Source organism: Narcine bancroftii, chromosome 7 (genome assembly GCF_036971445.1).
Source record: "Narcine bancroftii isolate sNarBan1 chromosome 7, sNarBan1.hap1, whole genome shotgun sequence".
In the NCBI taxonomy this organism is placed as follows: Eukaryota; Metazoa; Chordata; class Chondrichthyes; order Torpediniformes; family Narcinidae; genus Narcine; species Narcine bancroftii.
In genome coordinates, this window is record NC_091475.1 from 8,091,124 (window position 1) to 8,102,863 (window position 11,740).

An 11,740-nucleotide genomic window follows, 5' to 3' on the forward strand; every position below is an offset into this window, starting at 1 on the left:
GGGCGCTTAACTCTCGTGCATGCGCACAGGAATCAAGATGGCTGCACCCAGCCTACGACCCCAGGATGCCGACTAACAAAGTAAGTACACACATTTTGGCTTTTACATGCCCTGGATCCCTATCATAGTTTATCAAATGCAACAGAAACCATGCAAACTTTATACATTTTTAACAAAAGTATGCAATTCCAACATGCGTCCATTCCAAGATACGACTGCAATTCGGGGCGAAAGATCGGTCGTAGGTCGGGAAGTATCTGTAAACAATTTCCCTGAAGACGTGGCACACACTGAATTTCCTGGAGCATTGTCCCACTGCTCTCTTATTCTTTCCCTTGCATCGATCTCTTTTCTCTCTCCTCAAGTTTTTGGTCATTTTTGCCACTGCGATTCACTGGATGAATTCAAGTGGAATATTTGGAAAAACATGAGCTACTCCGGTTCAGTCAATCAGCAAAAAAATTGGAATATTGTTTGAATGGTTCTGAGAGACAGAAGTAGTAGACAGAATATAGTTTGCCTACAGGTTTACCAAAGAATAAGGAAGGCATTTGCCTTCACTGCAAAGGACAGAGGTGCCAAGGCACAGAGATACTGCTACAACGTGCAGCAATTTAGTCTGACTTTACCTGGAGGACAATGTAACATTTTAAGGAAAGATCAAATTGCATTGGAGATGTTCCAGTTTTACCTCCTATTTGTGTTGTAAGGTACGTAGATGTAGGCATTAAATTACATAGATTAAAATAATAGGCAAAACTAAAATGGATTTCACGTGGGCAATTATCTGGTTACCCACTTTGCACTTAACATTTAGGAATACTTTCAGAAGGTCAAATGCTCATGGTGATAGAACTGCCATGAGTTCTGGAGGTTTCTATGCCGAGAACAGGTCATGATTGAATGAAGACCCAAGAAACTGCAGATTCTGGAACCTGGAGTACAAAGCGAGCAGCTGGCCAAGCTTCATCTGTAGAGGGAAACATCAACTGTCTATTTTCCCTCCACAGATGCAGTCCCGCTGAGTGCGTTCAGCTGACTGTTGGCCCTCTCATCTCGGTGACTGGAATACAAGAGCCCAGAAGTTTCGGTTCAGCCATTGGAAATCCTGTTAGACCATAACCACAGGACCATGAGCGATCCTGGGCATCAATGTGTTAAATTACAACCTAAGCAGGAGGATGGATCAGCTCATGAAAGAATGGCAGAGCAGGACTTGGTGGGCCGATTGGCCTACTTCTGCTCCCACGTCTTGTGATTTGGATTGCCTCTCATTTAGGATGTTATGCGGCATTTCAATAACATTTTTCACCATTTCAAGATCTAATTATATAGCAGAAAGAGAATTGCTTTTATGTTGGGAGAATCTTCAACCAGAGTCTTTGTTTAAAAATTAGAACTTGAACTTTCTGGAATGAAATGAGGGAACTCATCCAAGGTTCAAAGTTCAAATTTATTTTGAGAGTACATGCATGACCTCACATACAACCCTGAAAAAGTGGTAGAACTCTCTTCTATGGAAGAAAATATTGATACCAACTTCATTAATAATTGACTGAAAGACTGAAAAATTCTTAACCATTAATTTATAAAATATCCAACTGAGTACATGGAATTAGGTCTCTTGGGACACACTGGTGTTGCAGGTAGTGCCTGTCCTGACCCTCTGGCATTTCATTGGAAACTTTGTGCTTGCCTGTGACTTACTGGGTTTCTAGAGGTTGCTCCAGTTTCCTCTCACAGCCCAAAGTTATGCTAATTAACAGGTTAATTGACTACTAACCCAGTGTACATGGGCAGTATGAGAATCCTGGTTGTTGTGAGAGGCACGCGAGATGAAAGGTTACAAGGAAACAAGTGGGGCACAAGATTCATAGGATTGCTGTGAGAATCAGCATTGAGATGATGGGCTGAACAGCCGCTTTCTACATAAATTCAAGAGTATGAGATCAGGTATAATTTCACTAAGTGACAGAACATGATTTAGTGATTAAATATTATGACTTTTGTTTCTGTTCACACACACACACACAAGTGCTGTACTTGGTCTATTTCAATCACACACACACACATTTCTGAAATGGGGACTGAAATGTGATTATTGGCAAGGACATGGAATATTCTCATGAATGTAGCTAAGAACGTTAACAATCCAATATTTTGGATCTTTTACTGTAATGCATGATAATTATCAGAAGTAAAATTCAATGTTAAATTATTAAAAACAAACCGAAAAGGCAAGAAACCTGAAACACAGATGATTAGCAGGCAATAGAAGGCCTTTGAGGTTACAGTAAGAAAACAGTATGGTAATTGCTTGGAGTCATTACATTGGGAAGAGCAGAAGAGGATGACTTTTAACCATATAACCACTTACAGCACAGAACAGGCCAGTTCGGCCCTACTAGTCCATGCCGTAGCAAATCCCCACCCTCCTAGTCCCACTGACCAGCACCCGGTCCATACCCCTCTAGTCCCCTCCTATCCATGTAACGATCCAGTCTTTCCTTAAATGTAACCAATGATCCCGCCTCGACCACATCTGTCGGAAGCTCATTCCACATCCCCACCACCCTCTGCGTCAAGAAATTTCCCCTCATGTTCCCCTTATAATTTTCCCCCTTCAATCTTAAACCATGCCCTCTAGTTTGAATCTCCCCCACTCTTAATTGAAAAAGCCTATCCACATTGACTCTGTCTGTCCCTTTTAAAATCTTAAACACCTCGATCAAGTCCCCCCTCAATCTTCTACGCTCCAGAGAAAAAAGCCTCAGTCTGCACAACCTTTCCCTGTAACTCAGACCCTGAAATCCTGTCAACATTCTCGTGAACCTTCTCTGCACTCTCTCTATTTTGTTTATATCTTTCCTATAATTTGGTGACCAAAACTGTACACAGTACTCCAAATTTGGCCTCACCAATGCCTTGCACAATTTCATCATAACCTCCCTACTCTTGAATTCAATACTCGGATTTATGAAGGCCAACATTCCAAATGCCTTCTTCACCACACCATCTACCTGAGTATCAGTCTTGCATTCCTAGATACTCCACAGCCTTCGCCTTCCACACCTATCAAGCCAAGCCCCTAAAAAGTACCAAGAATAGCACTTTTCCATTGGGCATTTTGCACTCCTTCAACCCGAACACTTCAGTATTTTAAAGTTTAGTCTCATTCACCAATGCCTTGAAGTTTAAGGTGGAGCTCTTGATGGGTTCTTTTTTTAAAATTTAATTTTAACGATACAGCATGGTAGAAGGCTGGCTCAAGAAACCTGTGCCACCCAATTACTTACAACCTTGTACATTTTGGAGGGTGGGAGGAAACCACGCAGGTCTCTGGGAGGACGTACAAAGTCTTTACCAACCGTGGCAGATTAAAACCTGGGTCATTGGCGCTGTAATAGCGTTGTGCTAATTTTATGTGGGCGCGGGAAGAAGGTTGGAGGTTAACTTTTGGAATGGACTAATGCAGTGGTTCTCAAACATTTTCTTTCCACTCACATACTACTTGAAGTAATCCCTATGCCATCGGTGCTCCGTGATTAGTAAGGGATTACGAGGTGGTATGTGAATGGGAAGGGAAGGTTGAGAATCATCGCTCGAGATCCAATCGTTACTGAAATATTTTGAAACCGTGCACATAAACAAGTCAATTAGGTACGATTAGTGGTTTTTCATCCTTTTTCTTTACACCCACATTTTTGGCTTGGCTTCGCGGACGAAGATTTATGGAGGGGGTAAAAAGTCCACGTCAGCTGCAGGCTCGTTTGTGGCTGACAAGTCCGGTGCGGGACAGGCAGACACGGTTGCAGCGGCTGCAGGGGAAAATTGGTTGGTTGGGGTTGGGTGTTGGGTTTTTCCTCCTTTGCCTTTTGTCAGTGAGGTGGGCTCTGCAGTCAAAGGAGGTTGCTGCCCGCCAAACTGTGAGGCGCCAAGATGCACGGTTTGAGGCGTTATCAGCCCACTGGCGGTGGTCAACGTGGCAGGCACCAAGAGATTTCTTTAGGCAGTCCTTGTACCTTTTCTTTGGTGCACCTCTGTCACGGTGGCCAGTGGAGAGCTCGCCATATAACACGATCTTGGGAAGGCGATGGTCCTCCATTCTGGAGACATGACCCATCCAGCGCAGCTGGATCTTCAGCAGCGTGGACTCGATGCTGTCGACCTCTGCCATCTCGAGTACTTCGACGTTAGGGATGAAAGCGCTCCAATGGATGTTGAGGATGGAGCGGAGACAACGCTGGTGGAAGCATTCTAGGAGCCGTAGGTGATGCCGGTAGAGGACCCATGATTCGGAGCCGAACAGGAGTGTGGGTATGACAACGGCTCTGTATACGCTTATCTTTGTGAGGTTTTTCAGTTGGTTGTTTTTCCAGACTCTTTTGTGTAGTCTTCCAAAGGCGCTATTTGCCTTGGCGAGTCTGTTGTCTATCTCGTTGTCGATCCTTGCATCTGATGAAATGGTGCAGCCGAGATAGGTAAACTGGTTGACCGTTTTGAGTTTTGTGTGCCCGATGGAGATGTGGGGGGGCTGGTACTCATGGTGGGGAGCTGGCTGATGGAGGACCTCAGTTTTCTTCAGGCTGACTTCCAGGCCAAACATTTTGGCAGTTTCCGCAAAGCAGGACGTCAAGCGCTGAAGAGCTAGCTCTGAATGGGCAACTAAAGCGGCATCGTCACCCACATACTGCCTTAAGCAATCCCTTACTAATCACAAAACACCTATGGTATAGGGAACATTTAAAGCAGTATGTGAGTGGAAAGAAAAAGGTTGAGAACCCCTGGTCTCATGGCTCTGTTAAGATTTTGGTTAAGCCACTTGTGCAGAATCACAATGGTGGCCACATTACAAGAAGGATGTAGAGGCATTAGAGAGGGTGCAGAGGAGGCACTTCAAAATGTTGCCTGGATTAAAGAAGATCAGCTACCAGGAGAGGTTGAACCAACTTGGATCGTTTCTCTCCTCCTCCTCCCCCCCACCCCCAATACAAGTAAACTTATTTTGTTGGTCACACAGTGCAGATCAACGGAGTATTTTTCCCATGATGGAGATGTCGAGTACCAAGGGCATGGCTTTAAGGTATGAGGGAGAGAAGTTTGAGACTTTTTTAAATTATAAAGTGGTGAAAACAGATGTGATTGTACAGGTTAAGAGGCATTTAGGAAGGCCCATGAAGAGTAGGGAATTGAGAGATGAGACCAAATGACAGAAGATGAGCAGTTTAAATTGACATCACACACACTGAGGACCTGAAGGCGGTACTGGTACTCATCTTATGTTCAGTCATCTCTGTCCCACTGGTGGTTAATCTGTGGGGCTCATATTGTCTTCATCAGCCACCTCAGACTCCAGAAAGCTGGAGAAAACTAGATCCACTGCCATCCTGAGGGACTGCCTGAGAAGCCAATCGAGATAGTAGTGCATTCATGAACCTCCAATGTCAGAAACAATATTAATCCAGGCCTATCCATCTTTTCTCATGGGTGTCAGATCCCACAGTTCTATGCAAGCACTCAAGCATCCTTAAAGAAATTTTGCCAATAGTAGCGGTTAGCGGTTTGTACATTCTCCCCGTGTCTGCGTGGGTTTTCTCAGGGAGTTCCGGTTTCCTCCCACCCTTCAAAAACGTTCCGGGGTGTAGTTTAAAGGGGTGCAAGGTTGGGGGCACAGACTCCTAGGCCCAAACTGGCCTCTCTTATAGTGCTGGATGTCTAATTAAAAATTTAAATTATGACAAACATAAATTATTAATTTACCTCAATATTGTTCATTGATGCTTACCAAGGTCTACCAGTGCCTACCACAGAATAAAATACTAGAAGGTACGAAGAGCTTTAGGGCTTTGAGTTTAGACCATTTGTGAAGTAAATGCAAATTATTCTTGTTGACTGCAAATTACCTCGAGACATTGAGATAGCAGAAGGAACCGTTCCTCTCCAGTTTCCTCATTCTTATTTATTTTTACAAACTCATTCGTTAAATGCTCATTTCTATTTCCTGTTCTGGGTTACTTCTGACATTGATCCATTCTCCTTGCCTGCGGAGAGTGGGCGGAGGCAGGGGCCAATGCATTCACAGAGAGACTGACGATGGGGAGAGAGGGGACCGGAGTAGGTCAGTTCCCGAGGCAGGACTGTGACTGGCATTCCTGTCGACACCCATCTGGAACCCACTTCAGATTGGATTTGCCCACCATGGTAAAGTTAAATACTTAATCTTGCGTTTGTGGTTTTCTCTAAGCATTCCTTCCAAAGATCCAAAGTGTCACTGCAGAGTGGCAACTTTTCATGAACTGTCCACGTGTCACACAAAAATGAAGTGTTTCACTGTCAATAAACAATTCAATTCATTGGGAAATCTTTGGCTTGGCTTCGCGGACGAAGATTTATGGAGGGGGTAAAAGTCCACGTCAGCTGCAGGCTCGTTCGTGGCTGACAAGTCCGATGCGGGACAGGCAGACACGGTTGCAGCGGCTGCAGGGGAAAATTGGTGGGTTGGGGTTGGGTGTTGGGTTTTTCCTCCTTTGCCTTTTGTCAGTGTGGATGCTTCCTTTCCACGCTCCACGTCTTCCCCTGAATTAAAGTACTTCCTCATCTCCTTCATTAGTTTTTTAACAGAAATAAAGGCTAGGTCAGCATGACTCAGCTTCTCAACCTGTCCTCTCGCCAGCTTGCTGCAACTCAAATCTGACTGACTTACCAGGTTCACAGACTTTTACTCAAAAGGGAAAAAAAAATCTCAGGGTTGTATGTTATATCATATATGTACTCTGACAACAGATCTAAATCTACAGAATAGAAAGAATTCACAAAACAGCCACAGTTATCGAAGAAAAACAATTTGTTGACAGCTTTGCAACCAATGTTATTCTATGTAATTTCCCTTCTTAATACTGTTGGGGGATGTCATGCCAAAAGCTGTCATTTAAAAAAAAAGAGACCCTCAGCAAATGCCTAGTTCTCCACGAAAGGGAGGTCAAGGCAATATTTGCCCAATTGAATGTGCTGCGACTACGAATTTCAGACCCCGCCCCACGGGTCGGTGATCTTGGCGGCAGACCAGCGAGGGGCTCCCAGGCTGAAGAGCTCACAGCAGGTGGGCTGTTGACGACAAGGTGAGGTACCCGCACAGGACACAGGCTGCTGGGGAGTGCAGGCAAAGGATTCACACCAGGCTGAACACTGCTGGAGACTGATAGGGATGCGAGAGGGCTCTGGAGGCTTCCTAATCATGCCAGAGGTGTGCATCTGGAGCTCGGGTGGCCGATACTTCAAACAAAGGCTGTGCAACTGCGGGAGGTGAAGCCTGAGGGATTCTCTTGCTTCCCTTGCTCTGGCTGAATGAGGGCACTGAGCAATTTTTGCTGATAGCGAATCTTTGTCTTCCATACAGTAGATTAAAGGAAATTGCATGTAATATCACATTTTCTGTTTTACTATATGACAATAAAATAATCTGATATCTTATGATGCATTAAGTCCAGTTTTTATTTTCCACGTCAGTAATGTCTTAGTTGAATCAGTAGGTTCAAAGTTCAAGTCCCATTCAACAGACTGGAACCCAAAAACCAAGGCTATCTCTTCAATGCAGTACAGGGGATGGGCTCACTATTTTAATGCATCCCGTTTAAAATTAAGGTTCTAAAATTAAAGCAAAATGTAATAGCGTAACTGCCAAGAAAGGTAGGGGAGATCTGGTTCCAGCTTTTATCCTTAATCAACATTATGTGATCACTCTCCCAAGCTTACTGTAGTTTTGCATCTGATTTCCTCAATTACAACATTCAAAACCAGTGGTTCTCAAACTTTTTCTTTCCGCTCACATCCCACTTGAAGTAATCCCTATGCCATCAGTGCTCTGTGATTAGTAAGGGATAACTTCAGGTGGGATGTGAGTGGGAAGGGAAGGGTGAGAAGCACTGCTCCAGACCCAATTGTTACTGAAATATTTTAATTGAGAAAAATTGTCATTGGCCCATTTCCTTTGGGAGTCATGAAACCCTGCACATAACAAGTCAATGAGGGATGATTAAAACAGTGGTTTTCAAACTTCTTCTTTCCACCCACATACCATCTGATGTAATCTCTTACTAAGTGATTGGAAAGAAAAAGTTTGAAAACCACTGCTCTAAAGTTTAATCATCCTTCATTGACTCGTTATGTGCACGGTTTCTTGACTCCAAAGGAAATTGAGTTATTTATGGTTAGGGTCAGTGCTGCCCAATTGCTCATCAAAAGGTCTAAAGTGCTCCTTCCATCCGATTGCCTGCCCAAGGGTGACCTGTAATGTGTAGAATCTGTTTAGCCTCCCAGTCAGGGTCAGGTGAAGCCATGGATTTCAGATGGTGGACGGTTTTTACAAGTGGATTCTACAAATTGGAAGTTATGGTTGTGAAATTAAAAACGGGCAGATGAATCTGCTGATCAATGGCCAGGTTTACCCATTCCGTATGGACACTGGACCTGAAGAAGGCAATGGGAAACCACTTCATAATTTTTTCCTTGCATAATCATGAACTCATCATCGGCTATGGTCTCAGCTCAAAGATGGAGCCTTCACCGAAGGAGAACAGGGGAGGCAACAACTACAATTCGGAGGGTCAGAGATGATCATGCACGTTGAAGGGCAAGGCACCTGAATGATGAATGTTAGAATAATGTTCAAGAGCCAATTTGGGGTTTGCTCATTTTACTTGCCAATATATTATATTTCCTTCATTGTTACTGGAGCTAAATCTTGGAATTCCCTTCCCAACAGGCTCCGTGGAAAAAACCTCCATGAGAGGGACAGGAGCAGCAAACGATGGGTCAGCACCTCCTTTTCATGGGTGATTAGGGATGTGAAATAAAGGATGGACATCAGTGACACACACATTCTAAAAAAAAATTAAAATTCACGCAATAATGTGGTGTCCACCCCACTTCACCCTGGGCGTAGATACAAGGAGCGAAAGCCCAATGAGGCAATACAAGGATATGGATACAGAAGGAGCAGTAAAGGGTCAGACAGGGTCTAATCCAGTGGTTCTCAACCTTTTTCCCACGTAAAGTTATCCCTTACTAACCACAGAGCACCTATACCCCCCTCGCTCTCACTCTTCCCCCCCTCGCCCTGATCCCCCCCCCTCGCCCTGATCCCCCCCCTCGCCCTGATCCCCCCCTCGCCCTGATCCCCCCCCTCGCCCTGATCCCCCCCCTCGCCCTGATCCCCCCCCTCGCCCTGATCCCCCCCTCGCCCTGATCCCCCCCTCGCCCTGATCCCCCCCTCGCCCTGATCCCCCCCTCGCCCTGATCCCCCCCTCGCCCTGATCCCCCCCTCGCCCTGATCCCCCCCTCGCCCTGATCCCCCCCTCGCCCTGATCCCCCCTCGCCCTGATCCCCCCCTCGCCCTGATCCCCCCTCGCCCTCCCCCCTCTCCCTCCCCCTCCTCCTCTCCCTCCCCCTCCTCCCCTCTCCCTCCTCCACCCCTCTTCTCTCACCCCCCTCCTCTCTCCCTCCCTCCTCCTCTCCCTCCCCCTCCTCTCCACCCTCCTCCTCCTCTCCTCCCTCACCCTCCCCCCCTCCTCTCTCCCTACCCCCTCCTCTCTCTCCCCCTCCTCCTCCCCCCTTCTCCTCCTCTCCTCCCTCTCCCTCCCCCCTCCTCTCTCCCTCCCTCCTCCTCTCCCTCCCCCTCCTCTCCCTCCTCCTCCTCCTCCTCTCCTCCCTCTCCCCCCCCCCTCCTCTCTCCCCCCCCTCCTCTCTCCCTCCCCCTCCTCTCTCCCTCCCCCTCCTCCTCCCCCCTTCTCCTCCTCTCCTCCCTCTCCCTCCCCCCTCCTCTCTCCCTCCCTCCTCCTCTCCCTCCCCCTCCTCCTCTCCCTCCCCCTCCTCTCCCCCCTCCTCCTCCTCTCCTCCCTCTCCCTCCCCCCTCCTCTCTCCCTCCCCCTCCTCTCTCACCCTCCTCCTCCCCCTCCTCTCTCCCCCTCCTCCTCCCCCTCCTCCTCCCCCTCCTCCTCCCCCTCCTCCTCCTCTCCTCCCTCTCCCTCCTCTCTCCCTCCCCCTCCTCCCTCCCCCTCCTCCTCCTCTCCCTCCCCCTCCTCCCTCCCCCTCCTCCTCCTCTCCCTCCCCCTCCTCCCTCCCCCTCCTCCTCCTCTCCCTCCCCCTCCTCTCTCCCTCCCCCTCTCCTCTCTCTCTCCCCCTCACCTGTGCTGCCGCCGGTCCGTGTTCACTGGGAGCTGCCGGGACGCTCGTTCCGGTTCAGGGTCGATAAATATCCCTGGGGATTTTGGGGAACGTCCGTGAAAGTTCGATATTTCATCTTCCTTTCAGTAAATGATGGTCGTTGCTACGAGGATTGAGTTTAAAGGCGGGAATCGCTTGGATTTAATTTTGTAATTAATAAATAAACAGGGAAGAAAAGTGAACGTCAGTGTTTGTGGCCCCCCGGAACGTGTATCCGACCCCGGAACGTGTATCCGGCCCCGGAACGTTTATCCGACCCCGGAACGTTTATCTGACCCCGGAACGTGTATCCGGCCCCGGAACGTGTATCCGGCCCCGGAACGTTTATCCGACCCCGGAACGTTTATCTGACCCCGGAACGTGTATCCGGCCCCGGAACGTGTATCCGGCCCCGGAACGTTTATCCGACCCCGGAACGTTTATCCGGCCCCGGAACGTGTATCCGGCCCCGGAACGTTTATCCGGCCCCGGAACGTGTATCCGGCCCCGGAACGTTTATCCGGCCCCGGAACGTGTATCCGGCCCCGGAACGTTTATCCGACCCCGGAACGTTTATCTGACCCCGGAACGTTTATCCGGCCCCGGAACGTGTATCCGGCCCCGGAACGTTTATCCGACCCCGGAACGTTTATCTGACCCCGGAACGTTTATCCGGCCCCGGAACGTGTATCCGGCACCGGAACGTTTATCCGACCCCGGAACGTTTATCTGACCCCGGAACGTTTATCCGGCCCCGGAACGTGTATCCGGCCCCGGAACGTTTATCCGGCCCCGGAACGTGTATCCGGCCCCGGAACGTGTATCCGACCCCGGAACGTTTATCCGACCCCGGAACGTTTATCTGACCCCGGAACGTTTATCGGGGCAACGGAACGTGTATCCTGTCCCCCGGAATGTATATCCGGTCCCCGTGAATGTGTATCCGGTCCCCGGAACGTGTATCCGGCCCCGGAACGTTTATCCGGCCCCGGAACGTTTATCCGACTCCGGAAAGTTTATCCGGCCCCGGAACGTTTATCCAGCCCCGGAACGTTTGTCTGACCCCGGAACGTTTATCTGACCCCGAAACGTTTATCTGACCCCGGAACGTTTATCGGGGCAACGGAACGTGTTCCGGTCCCACGGAATATATATCCGGTCCCCGTGAATGTGTATCCGGTCCCCGGAACGTGTATCCGGCCCCGGAACGTTTATCCGACGCCGGAACGTTTATCTGACCCCGAAACGTTTATCTGACCCCGGAACGTTTATCGGGGCAACGGAACGTGTATCCTGTCCCCCGGAATGTATATCCGGTCCCCGTGAATGTGTATCCGGTCCCCGGAACGTGTATCCGGCCCCGGAACGTTTATCCGGCCCCGGAACGTTTATCTGACCCCGGAACGTTTATCCGGCCCCGGAACGTTTATCCGGCCCCGGAACGTTTATCCGACCCCGGAAAGTTTGTCTGACCCCGGAACGTTTATCGGGGCAACGGAACGTGTTCCGGTCCCCCGGAATATATATCCGGTCCCCGTGA

At 48.6% G+C, this 11,740-nt stretch overlaps 1 protein-coding gene and 1 long non-coding RNA gene across 2 annotated transcripts in view; one reads left to right on the forward strand and one right to left on the reverse strand.

The window, feature by feature from the left end:
- Positions 1-10,503, reverse strand: part of LOC138738473 (uncharacterized) — a 43,921-nt gene extending 33,418 nt beyond the window's left edge. The window contains exon 1 of the mRNA XM_069888740.1: positions 10,183-10,503. The gene's annotated coding sequence lies outside the window, so the exon portion shown is untranslated. The remainder of the gene's footprint in view (positions 1-10,182) is intronic.
- LOC138739759 (uncharacterized) lies at positions 6,016-8,875 on the forward strand. Its single transcript, XR_011342396.1, has 2 exons — positions 6,016-6,201; positions 8,762-8,875. It is a non-coding gene; the product is annotated as an uncharacterized lncRNA (long non-coding RNA).
- Positions 10,504-11,740: the final 1,237 nt, after the last annotated feature.